The sequence below is a fragment of the Eulemur rufifrons genome, chromosome 29, assembly GCF_041146395.1.
Source record: "Eulemur rufifrons isolate Redbay chromosome 29, OSU_ERuf_1, whole genome shotgun sequence".
NCBI classification, from domain to species: domain Eukaryota; kingdom Metazoa; phylum Chordata; class Mammalia; order Primates; family Lemuridae; genus Eulemur; species Eulemur rufifrons.
In genome coordinates this window covers 45,773,913-45,791,522 of record NC_091011.1, presented here as the reverse complement: position 1 = coordinate 45,791,522, position 17,610 = coordinate 45,773,913, and the positions used below count along the sequence as shown (strand labels likewise).

General features: G+C 35.0%; 1 pseudogene; it reads left to right on the top strand.

The window, feature by feature from the left end:
• Nucleotides 1–5,793: 5,793 nt before the first annotated feature.
• LOC138376980 (translin pseudogene) lies at nt 5,794–8,872 on the top strand (annotated as a pseudogene).
• The last annotated feature ends 8,738 nt before the right edge of the window (nt 8,873–17,610 follow it).

Sequence of the window (17,610 nt, the reverse complement as noted above, 5' to 3'; positions counted from 1 at the left end):
GTAGTTTACTTATCAGGCCAGCTAGACAAAGCTCAGCACTGACTTTTAAAATTAAAAAAGGAAGTTAATATTCTTCCCAGAGTAATAACAACATCAATATGTTGGGTCATGTAAAGCTGCAGTTTAAAATTCCCAACACACCGTGGCTTAGATATTTTGTGTCTCCAAGCATTCAGGGCAGTTGACTTATTCACCAAAAAAAAGTGCTTAACTTCTTGTGGTTCTCATCAAAAAGATGCATTCTGACTTGTCAAGTGTTCTTCCCCATGTATTTTTTAGGGTCCAAGAAATTAATTTTTAAAGAAAGCAATTTTCCCAAGATATATTATAACAGCCTCACTTTTCCGTCAAGGTGGGGATTGCTTTACCTTAACTATATATATAAACACAACACACACACAAAGTCATGCATCACTTAATGATGAGGATATTCTGAGAAATGCATCCTTGAGGGATTTCATCATTGTGTGAGCATCAGAGAGTGCACTCACATAAACCTAAATAATATCACCTAGTACATACCTAGGCTACAGGTATAGTCTATTGCTCCTAAGCTACAAACCTGTAGTGTTATGGTACTAAGTACTGTAGGCAATTGTAACACATTTGTAAGTATCTATATATCTAAACATAGAAAAGATACAGTAAAAATATAATATAAATGATGAAAAATGGTGCACCTGTATAGGGCACACCATGAATGGAGCTTACAGGACTAGAAGTTGTTCTGGGTAAGTCAGTGAATGAGTGGTGAGTGAATGTGAAGGCCAAGTACATTACTGTACACTACAGTAGACCTTATAAACACTGTACCCTTAGGCTACACTAAATTTGTGAAAAAATAAAGTAATTGCACGACAAAATTATAATGGCTATGACGTCATTAAGCAAAAGGGATTTTTCAGTTCCATTATAATCTTATGGGACCACCATCATATGTGCAGTTTGCTGGTGAACAAAGCATCATTAGGCGGTGCATGACTGTATGTGTGTGTGTGTGTACAAATGTGCAAACAAAAGCAGCACATATATATTTATATATTCTATATGACTGGAAAGGTTTTAAGACCATGAAACATAATATATTGTATAGTCAAGTCATAAAATGTTAGTTAAATATTTTTGGTTATAGTTCAGTTGCAGAAACTAGAATCCTCGTAAACAGATTTCAGCAGAGATAGATTTATCACTGGGTATTTAAAGGCTTGCAAAATCACTGGAGTTGCAGAAAAAAATAGTCTTAGTATAAATCAATACTTTAGGCCAACTCTCCTACAATGAACTGTGGACAAGAAGACCAACTGGAAGGATTTATTTCTGTCAATTCTGGGCTAAGGTGGTTAAGAAGTGACTATATTTCCTTTATCTTTTCTTCCCCTTTCTGCCAACTGAACACAGAGGACTTTGAGGCCCAGCCTGGTGAAGCAACAATATATAAAAAGCATCATCAAGTGGATGAAGGACACCAATCAAGAACTCCCACATTGGACTTTTGCCTGAGCAAGAAACAAACTTTCCTATTGTGAGGCAACTGAATTTGGGGTTTGTTTCTTAGAACTGCTAGACTTACTCTAAATAATACTAGCAGAACAACAAAAATATCACGTACAAGCTACATTTCAATCTAGGAGAAGGAGAATCCAGGAGAAGGAGAAAACCATATATATGTTCCAAAAAGGTAAAGTTAATTAGCAAAACCAAACAGAAAGTTGTAAAGGTACTGCAGATAAGAACATGGAATGAAGAGGAGGACTTGAGCTCTGGAGGTCTCATAAACTTATAGCAAATATTCTAGAAAAAGAAAAAGTTTACTCTGAGACCTGACATTCTCAACTGAATAGGGCAGGAACTGGGAAAAGTGAAGAGAGAGGCATAGAAAATTTTAGGAAAGTACAGAGGTGGCAGATTTCAGAAAATTACAGCAAACCTTAACATCTAAATATGGGTACAGTACACTAGAAAATGGTGCTTACAAAGAGATCTGTAAAACAGACCCCCAGGAGACAAAGCCCTCCCCAAACAAACTAGGATGTAAAGATAACAGTAAAAGTAGCCACACAGAAAAGTCATATTTTGAGATTTGTATTGAAATAACAGATAAAGAAATTTTTGAGTCATGAAGTTTGGAAAAGAGCTTTGGATATTTCCAACCTCACTTTCAGAACTCTTGCTATTAGTTCAGAAGAATCTATGTGGGATATAAATAGTAAAAAGGAAATTTGGTCATCCTCCTTCTAAAGACACCACAAGAAATAAGATAGAAGTCAAGATAACATTGTAGAAGATAACAAAGACTTACCAGAAATGTCAACATTAAGATGTATCCTATTAAAATTGTTGAAATGTAATTACAAAGAAAGTATCTTTGAATATCCAGACAAGAATGATGAGTCACTTGTAAGCAAAAGAAAAAGTTTCCTATTAGTTTTTTTTTAATAACAAAATTCTTCACCAGAAAAAAGGTATTCAAGAGACATAAGAGGGAAAAGTATGACTCAAAGCCATTTTATCCACTCAGCTGGCTCATCTAAAGGCTATTGATAATCTTGAATATAAAGAAAATTAGGGAAAATTGTATTCATGAGACTTTCTGAAGAATTTAGTACAGCATAATTTTCATCCATCCAATGATAGGAGAAACTCATTACAGGGGTGATTATGAATGATGAATACATTTAATAGGATAATTTTCACTTAAAAAGGACTGCAATAGAAGTAGCAGAATGGTCTGTAAATGTTAAATGTCTGAAAACAGAAATGACAACTAACAAAAATGGCATGAGAAATGGAGAAAAGGTGGAATATTTAAAGCCAAAGTATTTTGTTTAAAGCTGACAAATTAAATAGAAGGTCAACCATTTAAGAGCACAAAGGTAAACACAAAGATAATATTGAATAAGATTGAAGGGTAGAAGAGATGGAAGAGGGAAAAAAGAAGTTACATACTACATCATTTTATACTTCATATGAAAGTAAAACTATCAAGTTAAACCCTGCTATATAAATACAAACTAATTATCAGAAAAGCCATATAAAAAGAGAAACAAAATAGTTCCTAGTGAAAAAGATAAATAAAACATTACATAAAATGAAGAAGAGAAACCAAACTTACTACCAAACTCATGAACATTATTGGGCTTAATTCACTTAGAAGAAAAATATTTTAAATTTTCTTTCAATGCAAAAGCCAATAAGAGACATATCTAAATTTATTTAGAAAGATTGAAAAATAAAAATAAAAAAAATAGGTAAAGCATACCAAAGGCAGATGAAAAGAAAGCAAGGGATTTTCAATTTTTTACAGGATAATGAAAGCCACCACAATTTCAAGTGTTTCCACACATCATCTTGAAAAACAAACAAGAAACAATAAAGTAAAATAAATATTACCCACATACCATCCCTAGAATATAACTAGGGGACATAGATGAACAGAATGTCCAATATGCATGGAAATGAGGCAAAAAAATAGCCAGGACCAGAAAAGTTGTCTCTCGAACCCACTCTGGATCTGAAAGTCAGGTGGGGACTGTATAGAGGATGGTATGCCTGGGACCTAAGTTGATGAAAAACAGATATCAGCTGACCCCACTGTAATATTGAACATGAGCTTTAAATCTTGTGGATCAGAATACAACTACTGGGAGTGAAAACAAAGGAGCTTGGAAATGAATGAGACCAAAAGTGACAATCCTGGGAAGTCATCACCTATGGAGAAGGAAATGCTTTAGGGAGGGAGATGTCCTTTGGAGACAGCATCATGATGAGGAAGATGGATGCAAATAAGAAAGGGCTGTACTAAAACAAAATATATATGAAAAAATCAGAAGACAGACAAAAGTGCTGTTTATTTTAGATATTTATCTCACTGTATTAGTAGCAGGTGGTGCAAATTTATACCAGACAAAAACAAAAATAAGGAGGAGATTGTTATTTTGATGCCAGGTAGTGTTTAGACTAAATTTAGACTAAATTAGACTCAAAGTACTAAATGAGAAACAAAGGGACACTTTATAATGCTAAAGTTTACTATTCATAAAAATTATATAGCAATTTTGGATGCCTATATTTCAAATAGCACAGAATAACCATAATAAAGCAGAAACATCAATACACTAATCATAGAAGATTTTAACACATACTTTTCAATATAAAGAAAAATGAGATGGATAGAAAAATAAGTAAGAATATGAAAGACTTAAATAATTTTAATAATATTTGTCTTATGGTTATATATCAAATTTTGTTTTCCCCAAATTAGGAAATGATGCTCCCTTTTAAGTGTACAATGAATATTCACAAAGTTGAGCATGTATATGGACATGAAGAGAGAAAAAAATTCAAAAGTTAGAAAAAATACATTTTCAAGTTCTGATCACAATTTAACAAAATCAATAATTATTGACAAAACCAAAAATAATCAAGCCATATATTTCTGGATTATGCAATGTGCTGTGAGTATATTTTATTTCAAAAAATGTTTTTAAAAAACTTCAAAAAATGATAATAAGTACAATTTAAAGGGACAAAGGTGAGAATTTGAAGGGACTTTCACTGGTAAAGTTTGGGAGAAATTGATTATTTTATTTTTTTTATTTATTTATTTGAGACAGAGTCTTGTTCTGTTGCCCTAGGTAGAGTGCAGTGGCATCATCGTAGCTCACTGCAACCTCAAACTCCTTGGCTCAAGCAATCCTCCTGCCTCAGCCTCCCGAGTAGCTGGGATTACAGGTATGTGCCACCACACTGGGCTAACTTTTTTTTTTTTTTCTATTTTTAGTAGAGATGGGATCTCTCTCTTGCTCAGGCTGGTCTAGACAGAACTCCTGAGCTCAAGCGATCCTCCCACCTCTGCCTCCCAGAGTGCTAAGATTATAGGCATGAGCCACCATGCCCGGCCCTGAGAATTTGATAATTTTAAAAATAATCATAATTATGGACTTCCACTTCCAGCCATGGCAAGTAACTGGTTCTGAACTTGCCCTTCTGATGTAAGCAAGAATAATACTGGATAGAATTTATGAAATTATTATTGTTAGATATTGGAAAACAGGCAGCACAGGACTATTATACCCAAGGAAAGGTAACAGGTGAAGTGATCCCGTGAGTGGCCTGGCTTTCCACTGAAGGGATGGCAGAAGGAGAAGGAACTAATAGTAACTATAAACCCTAGTTTGTAGTTATGAGCTAATATGGTGTATTGGGGCTTATAATTGTTGGGTATCCCATATACCTTTGAATATCCATGCCGGAGGTAGAGATCCCAGCCAGTGTGCTAGCATCTCTTAGTCACCGCATGCCCTATTGAAGGTCAAAAAGGGTGAAAAGAGATTAAATAACCTTCCTCCATCTTGATTTCAGCATTCTTACCTGTGACCTCTAGCAGAAGTGTGTTGAGCAAAATGAACAACACAGGATTGCTCTCAGACCCAAAAGCACCTGGGGAAGACATGTCTATCCACTTCACACTGGGATCCCAAGGAAGCACAGGTCTTGATGTCAGGGAGTCTTCTCACCATTCTGTTCTCACACGGAGTCCCTGTGTGGGCCATTATTTTGCCCTCTCTATTCCTCCTACCTCCCCCTGAGGGTTAAGAGATCCTTCTCTTAACTGCAATGTGCTTCTCCACAAAGATCTTATTCTTGCTACCTAAGATAATGTGTTGTTATAAGAGTTAAGAAAATAATTGTTTTATGGAGGCAGTAGTGAGGAAGCCAAGCATTTCTAAGAGGTTAAATAAGATGGGGCAGAAATTTTTTCTTAATATATAATCACATAGTGTACAGTCAGTCATGTCCTTGGTAAGAGCAGTTTCAGGGAAGTCTCAGGAAGAGAAGATAGATTGAAGTGGGTTGAGGAGTGAGTGAAGGTGAAGAAATATGTTTTGTTTTGGAATAGAGGAACACAATTGAAATATGAATATGGGGACAAAAGAATATTTTATTTATATGCAAAAATATTTTTGTACTTTTAGATTCTTATATAATGATAAAATAAAAACAGAGGAGATGACAAATGCATGAGAGCCTAGAAGCCCATCAATAGAGTGTTTGTTACCTACTTCAAGTTATCCTCCTAGACTCATGGAGCAGGAATGGATTGCTGGAATTTGAAGTAGGGTCTTCTGATATTTAGCAAGTTCTCCTTTAAAATGCTTTATTTGGGATGTATCAACTCATGAAAGAAATATCCTTCAGGTCTGCATGCTTGCAGAAGGTATTTTTAAAGGTGTCTACCAAAAATCAGATACTTTGATTGGACCATTAACACATAGTGGTATGACATCAGCAGCTATGCTTTTCCTGCAATGCCCTTTCCCTCTGCCACAGGTGACTGGTTCCAGACTAATCAGATCGACTCTCCTGGAGATTTGGCATAGGGATTCAAAACAATACTGTACAGGTTGGCCTTTAAAAGAAGAAATGTAACTTAGGATCTGTGGACTAATAAGGAGAGACATCTGCAGAGAGAAAAGACTTAAGCAGATTCATGGGGGAGAGGGGTCTAATGATTTTATGAAAGGGCATGAACTCATCTATTTTTCTCCTCTTTGTGCCCCTGGCATCTGGTGCTGTACTTAGACTATAGTAAATACTTATTAAAGTATTTTTTAAGTATTAAAATACTTATTTGTTGAATGAATGAATTTTCAGGTCTATGCAGTGGTAAAATAAGTATAGTTTTATATATTATGGGTCTTTATCCCTAGGTTTTAAGGTGTTATCCAAAGATTCAAATATTGATTTAACTTTATCAGAGCTGGAAAATCTCCAAAGTTAAATATTAAAGGGGAGGAAGAAGAAGATATATATATATATATATGACTTTTCTTAATTTGCATAAAATAATCAAGTCATTTCCTGGTATTGTTTCATTTTCAATCTCATTTTAATTTATTTAATCTAAAGCCTAAGATCACTTTGATTTTATTTTGAAAGAAATGTATTACTATAAGAATCCCATAAAATTCACCCAGGAATTTTGTTTTCCAATTAGGATTTTTTCTTACAATGTACTAGTTAATTAGAAAGGCCTGTTGTCCTTTGGATTTGGCGTCATGAAAATGATGTCAAGAATATTTCTGCTCATAGAAATCTTAGGACGTCATATTACCCCACTTCTAGATTTTCAAAAGCATTTTATTTCAAACTACTGTGATGCAGCACATTCATTTCTATCTAAAGGCTTTAAAAATTAGAACCGGAAGATGCTGATAAGAGACAGTTTGACTGGCTTGATGAGATGCTCTTCTGTAACCACTAAGAGAGGAAGGCAGTATTGAAGGTTAGATTCTGTTGCTAGGCAACCCAGAAATATCCAGTACACCTCAAGACTTTCCTCCACTCAAAAACAAGTTGTAGAGAATTACATCAATCAATTCAACAATCAAATGCCATTTCTCTGAAAGAGGGCTCATCCTTCTACTGGCATCCCGCCTAAGTATGGTTATAATTGCACATCCATAGTTTTTGTATCATCTCTATGTGCACATGTGGCCACAATATGAACAGTATCTTTCTATTTAATGATCTTTGGATCAGAGAATCTTTAATTCAATCCATTAACTGGACCCATACTTGACCAAATGCCATGTCAGGGCACTACAAATATGGCAATAAATGAGGAAGTCTCAGGGAGCTTAACCCATAGGGAACTCACAATCTAATGTTGGAGAGCAAAAGGAAAACAAAGAATTTCAAAGACAATAAAAGAGGCAAAACACAAATGGATATAGGGCGTAGTGGGAATACTGAGGAAGGAATAATTTACTTTTCTGAAGAACTTGATGTCTGAGCTGGGTTTTGAAGTAATAACACAAAAAAATCCAGGCAGAAGGGGAGATAGACGTTCCAGGCAAAGCAGCCTCTTGTGTATTTGTAGTCACAGATCTACTATACCACATGGTACTTTTGGAAAGTCATAGACAGTTCAGTATAATCTAGCATAAAGTTAAAAGGAGGAAGAATACAAGATAAGCCTGAGCATGTAGACAAATTCCAGATGATGAAAGCCTCCTGTCCAAGAACGTTTCTATTCTTTGTATGGGTCTAAGACATTTTATCTTTGGAGTTAGGGGGTCAGTGAGGGTTTCAATAGGGAACAGACATAACTATATTTTCTTTATTAAACACTTTTTTGAGCAGCGGCATTGAGACTGCGCTGATTGTCTCCAGAGGCACTTCTCTGGTCACCTGGCTGGCACCGTGTCTGTGAGTGAGATCTCCCCAAGGGTGCAAGATATACAAGAGGAGATCTGAAAAGTTGGACAGTTTAGAACAAATAGCTTGAGAGATTTTAATTCTACTGCAAGGGGTCCATCAGAGTACTGGGTTTCAGGACATTTCAAAGAGGTGTTTGAAAACTCAGGAACAGTTTGCTGCAATAAAAACACATCCAACTTCTCTGAAGCCCACGTTTCCTACTGAACAGTGTCACAGAATTCATGAGCTTTGGAAGTCTGTGTTGCAGCGCTTGGTCTTCCCAGTATTTGTTGTGTATTTAGAAACAGAAACATTAGTGACTGGAGATGCAGTTATGGAAATTCTTGTCCATTGAGCCCAGGTCAGGAAAAAGAATTTCATCTGGATGTGAAAGATTCTCTCAGGAGTTTCACTTCTTGCTAGTGACCTGTTGAGGCTGTCCGTCCACAGTGTGCCTGAGGGGGACCACTCCCAGCCTCTCCACTGCTCCACTTTTATCAATGAGTGTGCCCTGATGTCCGCCTACTCAGCCTGAAAAATGACTGCCTGAGGAAGCGGGAAGTATGACGTGAAGAAAATAGAGAATGTATTCTGTGATCTCTCAGTCAGGGGCTTTTTGTTGAAAAATGAGAGCCTTTCCCTGCTCCCTACGTTGCTGACCTCAGGGTAGCCAAAGAAGAATGAACCCCAGGTTCTTCTCTCAGTAGGTAGGATGGCCCAGCTGCTAAATACTACACTTTATTTTCTGAACCAGATGTATGATGTATCATAATTGAAACACTTTGAGGTGGGGGAGGGGTGTAAAAATCTATCTTTTGCATGAAAAGAATTTTCTTTATTTCAGTGAATTTGCTCTGTAATTCAGTGTATTTCAGTTCTGTCAAAAAGTGTTAATGTCAATCTCTTGGTAAAGTCTTTTTCTTGCTCACCCTGACTACTGTTGTACTGATTGGGAAGTTTGTCTCATTTGTAAGTCTGCCAGATGTGATGCTGATGTTTTCTATATCCAAGTTAGCCATCCATACCCAGGTGTAGCCTGAGTACAGTATAAATATAGGTAATTAAAAATCATGGCCACCAAGCAAGGAAAACTTATTTTATATTTTCCTTCCCTATTTTAAGCCTTGTGAGTAAATCAGATATTGAACTTTTTTTTTTTTCTAGGAAACTTATAGCCCTGGGTTCTCTCTCGCTGCCATCAAAATATAAAAGGTTAAACTGCGAAGTCAAGTTCAATAGATTATTTTGGAAAGTTTTTGTATTAAGGGATTTAGCAACATCTTATCATTTGGTTCTACCAGGCAGGGAACAGGGCTCAGTGTTTTAAAACACTTCCACTTTCTGATGTGCTTTAACAATCTATTATCATAGAAATTAAAAATCATCTTCACACATGTCTTGAGAGAGCACTTCAAGTGATACATTCCTAAACTATAAAAACTTTTTCCTAGAAGCCAGCTATACCGTTTGGTCTGGGAGTATAAAGCCATCCACATGAGTTAATTAGCAAAACCCTGACCGGTATGTTCTTAGAAAAAATACTGTGCTTTTTCTGGAGGAAAAAAATAAAACCTCAGATTTTTTTAAAAATCAGCTTGATTGGTAATGTTTTTCAGAGTAAGAAATTTCAGGTTGTTGATGGCTATCCCAACAGTCAGGTTTTAAATTTATAGTTGGGATGTTATCTAAATCTTGTTGGCACTTCCTTCTCCTCCCCATTTTCAGATAGTACTAATAATACCTGCTAGAGGTATTAGGTAAAGTTATTTTGCTGTTGAATTGAAATTATTACAATGGTGACTTAATCCACAGTTATTTGGTACCCACTGAACGGAAGGTGCTAGTGTTTCCAGAATAATATGAAGCATTGAGAAGTAGCATGCTTTCTTGCCTAATAACCAATTTGGACTTTCTGTTTGCATGATAGGAAGTTTGGCATTGCTTCTACAGATTTTTAGGCCAAGTTAAAAGCTGACTACATTTCCATCATGAGGAAAGAAGTAGAAATAAAGAATGAGTTTCTGTGCATTGTTGGATTTTAGAACAATTTTCTCGACAGCTCTTTTTGTGGAGACTTTGTAGAAAAAAGAAGATATTAAGTTCTTAAAAGCACCCAGGATGGTCACTTAAAATGTACAATAATATTACAGCCTAGCACAAAAGGCTTCTCCATTACATGATCAGACATAGACAGTAAATTTGATAATAATTGTCTTTGCCTCTTTAAGTATCTATTCTGCTTGAGAATATTAAAGTTCTTGTCAGAAGTTGTGGGTTTCAGTTTTAACAAATACAATAGCAAAGGAGAAAGTCTTACAATTCCACTTGAAGATTTAGAAGTGTCATTCAGTTGTGTTTGTTGCTGGCCTGTTGTAAAGCAATAAACTTTTTTTCTCTTGGTCTTTTGTAAAAAATTTTATTGAGTTATAATAAAATAATGCTTATTGGGATTATATCTTTTCTTTCTTTTCCTCTTTTCTTATTGATCAGACTAGAAACTCCAATACAACATTTAAAAAGGTGGTAACCGAGGACATTATTGTTTCTTCTCCAATATGAAGGGAAAGCTATCAATATTTCATCATTAAGTATAATGTGTCCTGTACTTTTTTGTAGATACATATTATTCAATTAAGAAAACTTTCTACTTTTAGTAGTTTTCTGAGCCATATTTTGAAATCATTATTATTGTTTAAAAAGTTAATATTCTGAAAGAAATAAAATAAATAAATAAATGAAAATATTTTCTGTGATCATAAATTGGAAGACTCCACAAGCTATGTTGTAGATATAAACAAAGTGATTCTAAAGTTTATATGGAAAGACAAGAATAACCAACACAATACTAAGAAAAAGAATGAAGTTGAAGGCCTGACACTATTTGATTTCAAGACTTACTATTAAACTACAGAATGAACACAGCATGGTAAAGACAAAAAAAATAGTAGATTAATTGACCAGAATAGAGAACTTTAAAGAGAATAAAACAAACACAATCAATTAATCTCTAACAAAGGAGTAAAAACAATTCAATGGAGAAAAGATAGACTTTTCAACAAATGAACATACATTTTTTAAAAAAATAATCTAGACTCAGTTTGCATATTTCATAAGACTACTGGAATTGATAAATTCAGCAAAACATCAGGTTACAAAATCACGGTACACAAATCAGTAGCATTCCTACACACCAGTAACAGTCAAGCTGAGAGTCAAATTAAAGACTCAATATAATTCACAATAGCTGCAAAAAATGTAAAATACCTAGGAATATACTTAACCAAGGAGGTGAAAGATCTCTACAAACAGAACTACAGAACACTGAGAAAAGAAATTGCAGATGACAGAAACAAATGAGAAAACATATCATACTCATGGATTGGTATAATCAACATCATTAAAATGTCCATAGTACTCAAAGTGATTTACAGATTCAACAAAATCCCCATCAAAATATCGATGACATATTTCACAGACCTAGAAAAAATAATTCTATGCTTTGTTTGGAAGCAGAAAAGACCCTGAATAGCCCAAGCCAATCTTAAACAAAAAGAACAAATCTGGAGGCATCACATTACCAGACTTCAAAATATACTACAAGGCTATAGAACCCAAACAGCATGGTATTGGCACAAAAGTAGAGGCATAGACCAATAGAACAGAACAGAGGATCCAGATATAAACCCATCCACATACAGCCAACTGATCTTTCATAAAGTGGACAACAACATGCACTGGGAAAAGAAGCCCTATTTAATAAGTTGTGCTGGGCAAATTGGATAACCACATGCAGAACAGTAAAACAGGATTCATATCTCTCACCACTCACAAAAATTAATTCAACATGGATAAAAGACTTAAATGTAAGGCATGGAACCATAAGAATTCTAGAAGCAAATATAGGAAAAGCTCTTCTAGATATCAACCTGGGCAAAGAATTTATGAAGAAGACCCCAATGGCAATTACACCAACAACAAAAATAAACGGGGCTTGATTAAATTAAAAAGCTTCATCACAGTTAAGGAAACAATCAAGAGAGCAAACAGACAACCTATAGAATGGGAGAAGGTATTCACAAGCTATACATCTGATAAAGGGCTAATAACCAAAATCTACAAAGAACTCAAGCAAATCAGCAAGAAAAAACCAAACAACCCCATTAAAAAGTGGTCAAAAGACATGAACAGAAGCTTTTCAAAAGAGGATAGACAAATGGCCAATAAACATATGAAAAAATGCTCAATGTCACTAAACATTAGGGAAATGCAAATTAAAACTACAATGAAATATCACCTTACCCCAGTTAGAATGGCTTTTATGAAAAAGTCCAAAAACAATAGACGCTGTCATGGATGCAGAGAGAAAGAAATGTTTAGACACTGTTGGTAGGACTGCAAATTAGTGCAGCCTCTATGGAAAACAATATAGAAACTCATCAAAGAACTAAAAGCAGACCTACCATTTGATCCAACAATCCCACTACTGAGTATCTACCCAAAGGAAAGGAAGTCAAGGCTGGAATGATGTGAGCAACAAAATAAAGTGGTATTAGATTTAATCCAAAGTATAAAATAAATACCCATGAGTCCATCCTGATATAAATGATTGAATAAATTAATAATGCAGATAAGAGACAAATATCCCACGCTTAAGAATTCCAAATAGTTTATTCAGATACTGTGCTCTTAAGGAGTTAGAGCATAGCTTCCTACTCTCTAAGTGTTAGAGCATAGCTCTCTACTCACTAATTGCTATAGTGATTTCCTCCCAAAGAGTACAGTATGGAAAGGCAAGAAAAAGATTAACTCTACAGGGGAGAAAAATGACAAAACTATCTCAGCCAAGTGATCAAAGTTCACATCAGCATTGACAAGAAACAGATAGTATGTACCATTATATGACATGATGAAAATGACACTTTTGTGGACTTAACCCCAGGTATCCTTGGTCTAGCCATGACAAAACATTAGACAAATCCCAATTGAGGGATAGTCTACTCCTCAAAAGTGGGTTACCAAAGGAAACATAAACCTTTCTAGTGTGTCTCATTCTTTCTTATATTACCATACTTCCTCCAAGGGACCACTTGTCTTCTAAGTGAAGAACACTTTCAGTATTTTTCTTTTAGTGTCATTTTACTGACAATGAATATCTTGAGTTTTGCTTTGTGAAAAAAACCTTTACTTTTCCTTCATTTTTGAAAGATCATTTTGCTGGGCAGTTATTTTCTTTTTGCATTCTGGCTGCTATCATCTTGAGAATTTTTGAAAATAACGTGACTTTTCCTCTAGCTAGCTACTCTTATGATTTTCTCATTTGTTTCCACAATTTTACTATACATGCCCAAATGTACTTTTTTTGTATTTATCCTTCTTTAGTTTTATATCATTGTTTATATCTGTAGTTTGGTCTTTTATATTAATTTTGGAAAATTTTCAGCCATTAGGTTTTCTAATATTGCTTCTGTTCTATTCTCTCCTCCTTCTTCTTCTGGAATTCGAATTACATATATACTACATATGTTTATTGCTTCCCATGTATCTATGTGTTCTTTTCAGTATTTCCCATAATTTTTTCCTTTTAATTTTAGTTGACTTATATTCCTATTTAATGTCAGCACTCCTGCTGTCTCTAATCTGTTTCAAAACTCATGTATTGAGCTATTTTATTTTTTAATTATTGAATTTTTATTTAATTATTTTCATAAGTTCTTGTTTCCCAGTGAGATATTCTATATTTTATTTACTTTCTTTTTAAAAAGGATTTTCATCAAGTATCTGTTTCCATTGTCTGTTGCTGCCTCTTTGCTTTTTATTAGTTGCTCCTGTTTCCTTGTGTGCCTACTAATTATGTGTTATATCCAAGGCTCCATGTCTGAAAAATTGTTGATGCTCTCACTTATGCTATTTTCTTCCAGAGAGTGTATAATTTCCTTCTGGTAGGTAGAAAGTGCAGGCAGATCAACTTAATGCATTCAAGGCCAACCTATTTCCAGTTTGTCATAATTCAGAGGACATACCATCTCTGGTATCTCACTAAATCTGGAGGAGTTATTAGATTTCCTCCTCTTTAATGTGTATTCATTTCAGTTTTTGTTTTCCCAGGATTTTGAGATTAATGAAAACTCTACTTAGGTTTTTAGCTCTTTTAATACCTACATGATGATTTGTGTTTGTAGGAGTTTCACATTTTGTATACTTTAGCCTAGAAGTCAGTAAATGCCTTAAGAAAAAATTGTACAGAATGCTAGGCTGTTATCTGTAGTTTCCTTTGCTTTAGAATTTTGGCCTCCTAAGTTTTGATAACTCTGAAGTTCAATTTTTGTTTTTCTGGCCCAGTGAGACTGGTCCAAATTCTAGGCTGCCACTTTCTGTTCAGCCCCCATGGCCTGCATGTGAAGCAGTAAATGCCCTGAGGAGGAAATGGCTGCAAATATTGGGCCCCACTCGCTAAGTTTTCCTTCCTTTGGGATATTGACCTCTCACATCCTGGTTGTTTTGGTTTCTCATTTATTCTTTAAAACAGCCATTCTTTTGAATTTTACCTAGCTTTCATAGTTTCTTCTACTGGGAAATTTAATCTATCAGCTTTTCCATCATAATCAGAAGGAGAACTTGATAATATTTAACAGATAGGCAGATATATTAATTATTTACACAAAAATTTATTAACTGAATGTCTGAAAAGGGCTTCTTGAATGTCCTCAGAACATGGCAGCTGGCTCCCCACCAAAGCAAGTGATCCCAGAAGTAAGGTGGAAGCTACAATGTCTGTTATGACTTAACCTCAGAAGTCATGCAATGCTATTTCTGCAATATCCTATGGGGCTGATTACATAGGTCAGCCCTACTCAAGGTGGGAGGGTACTCCACAGGGTGTAAACACCAGAAGGCAAGAGTCATTAGTGACCATCTTGGAGGCAGTTGGCCACAGCAGAAGAAGAGGACTCAACAAAAGAGAGAAAGAAGACAGAGTCAGAAATGTAGGGGATAAATAAGAGATATTGGTGCTTCAGAAGTGAAAGGAGGGCTTTTAAAAAGGGGGAAAGAAAGGACTAGAGTTCCAAGAAGGAAATGTACAAATAAGATAAGAACTGAGAAGTATACATTGGATTAGAAAAGGAAGTAGTCAATAGTGCATTTGGCCAGCATAATTTCAGAAATGTGGTAGAGAAAGAAGACAGATTCATCTATTTATTCAATCATCATTTGTTGAGCACTTAGGACAGTGCCCAGCAATAGAAGATAGTTAATAAAAACATATTTTGAGTGAATAAATTAATGAAGTCTCAAGGAATTCATAGGACAGGAGTATTTAAAAATGGAACCCCTGATTATCAAGCTCAAACATGATATATCTTTGGTAATTGTACCATGCTTTTGCACCTGAGAGGAGCTGGATTCGAGAGCTAAACCTGTTTCATTTGCAGGTGCTGATGAATTCCATGCTGTGATGAGTGCAAAAAAATTAAATAGAAATAATAGAAGAGAATATGTGATGAGTCCATCGAATATCTAGTATAGGGAGAGGAATGAGAAGTTTTATTAAAAATAGGCTGTACTAACATGAAATGGAGCTCAAAAAATCAAAACCTAAATGATACTTAGCATTACCAACAACAATTTTGGCTCAAGAAGTTCTAACATGTGTTAGCAAGAGTCCAACCACCAAACTGGAATACTAGGGTAGATCTAATGATAGGGATTGTAAGAGAAAAATGTATTAGGGGCAAAAATGAAGAAAAGCTAGACAGAATGGTAACAAAGATAAATAAGTCCAAAATCCAGGCATAGGCTAAAAAGACAAAGCCTATTTATTAAAATTATTTTAGTCATATTAGAGTTGAACTCCCAAAATAATACTATGAGTGAGAAGCCTTGGTCAAGAGACACTTTATCCTTATGACTTACAGGCTTATAGGAACTTTTCAAGTTGCTGTAGCTGGAAATCCTTCCACAGGAAGGATCTTTAATTTTATCTCAGTATTAAGTGTTTAAAACTTCACTTATCAGGAGGTGTTTTTTAACATATTTATATACATATATATACACACATAGATACGTATCGAGGAGCTACATAAAATATTTGAATTATTAATCATTAAAGTTGCCATTATAAATAGAAGAGTTACAAAAAATTAGACCATAAAGACCAGTCCACACCCCAGAGAAGCAGAGGAAAAAAGCAATAAGTGTGTTATCCCTATTAACACATTGTTATCATTCAGTTGATTCCCTAAGAATTTTGATGTTTCCCAAGCTTTAATTGTACTTTTTGTTTCATCTATTCATAAATCTATGTCCAAAATCAAACTGTTTATCTTCTCCCTTATTGAAATTGCTTTCAGCTATAATCTATGTTTGGGATATATTCTTTATTCCAGGTCACAGGAAGTTGGCTGTGGTTTTTCCTGTAAGTCACAGAGCCTGTCAAGCAGCCCTTGTCAGGTTCCAGAAGTCCCAATTCCCCTTGCTACTTCAAGCTTAGAGGGTGGAAACGGCTCACAGTTGGTGCTGGTGCTGAAAGTTTAATTATCCATATTGTTTCCTAAACTTTCATGCAGTTCTATAAATAATCACTTTATTAAATTACCCACTTGATTATGTCGACTGATTCCCTCCAGGATCATGACTGATACAGGAACCGTATTTGTGGACTCTTTCAGAATATAAATTTCTCATCTTTGATTTTCAAAAACTACCCATATTCTGAAAGGCATGTCTATGACTTTACTTATGCTATTGCTTCTATCTGACCCTCACCCTATTCTATTTGTCCAGTTCCTATGCATATTTCAATGCTTAGATGAAATGCCACCTCTTCTCTAAGACTTTCCCTCCAAGGTGCTTGTATGTCCTGGTTTGCCAGCAACAGTCCTGGTTAACACCTATTTTCCAATTATCAATTGCTTCCCTTTTATTCTTAAAAGTGTACTAGTTTAGATGAAAAATTATGATGTCACTTTTTCTATGCATCCTTCAAGCAGAAGTAACTTCTCTTGATCCCGATCTCCACATAATTTTATTTGCATACCTTATACAGAACAGTCTTTCTATGAATATCATGGTCATTTATGTCTGTCTCCAACTCCTTCACTACCTATAAGCTCCTTGAGAGCAGCAACTATGTGTCTTAATGCTCCTATCAGTCCCTAGCATACAAACTATATAGAGAGAACTTATATGCATATGTAAAATACTGACTGTATATCAGCAGATATATATAGTATATATTATGTATGATATCATGAATTTATTCTTATTTAATAGATATGGTGACTATATATACTACACAGATAAATAGATAGGATGAGATGAATAATTTGGTTCCACCATGTGTCTCTCACAATATAAAACCCTCTGATTTAATCACCATCCTTGAATTAAAGGTAGATGGAATTGATTTTT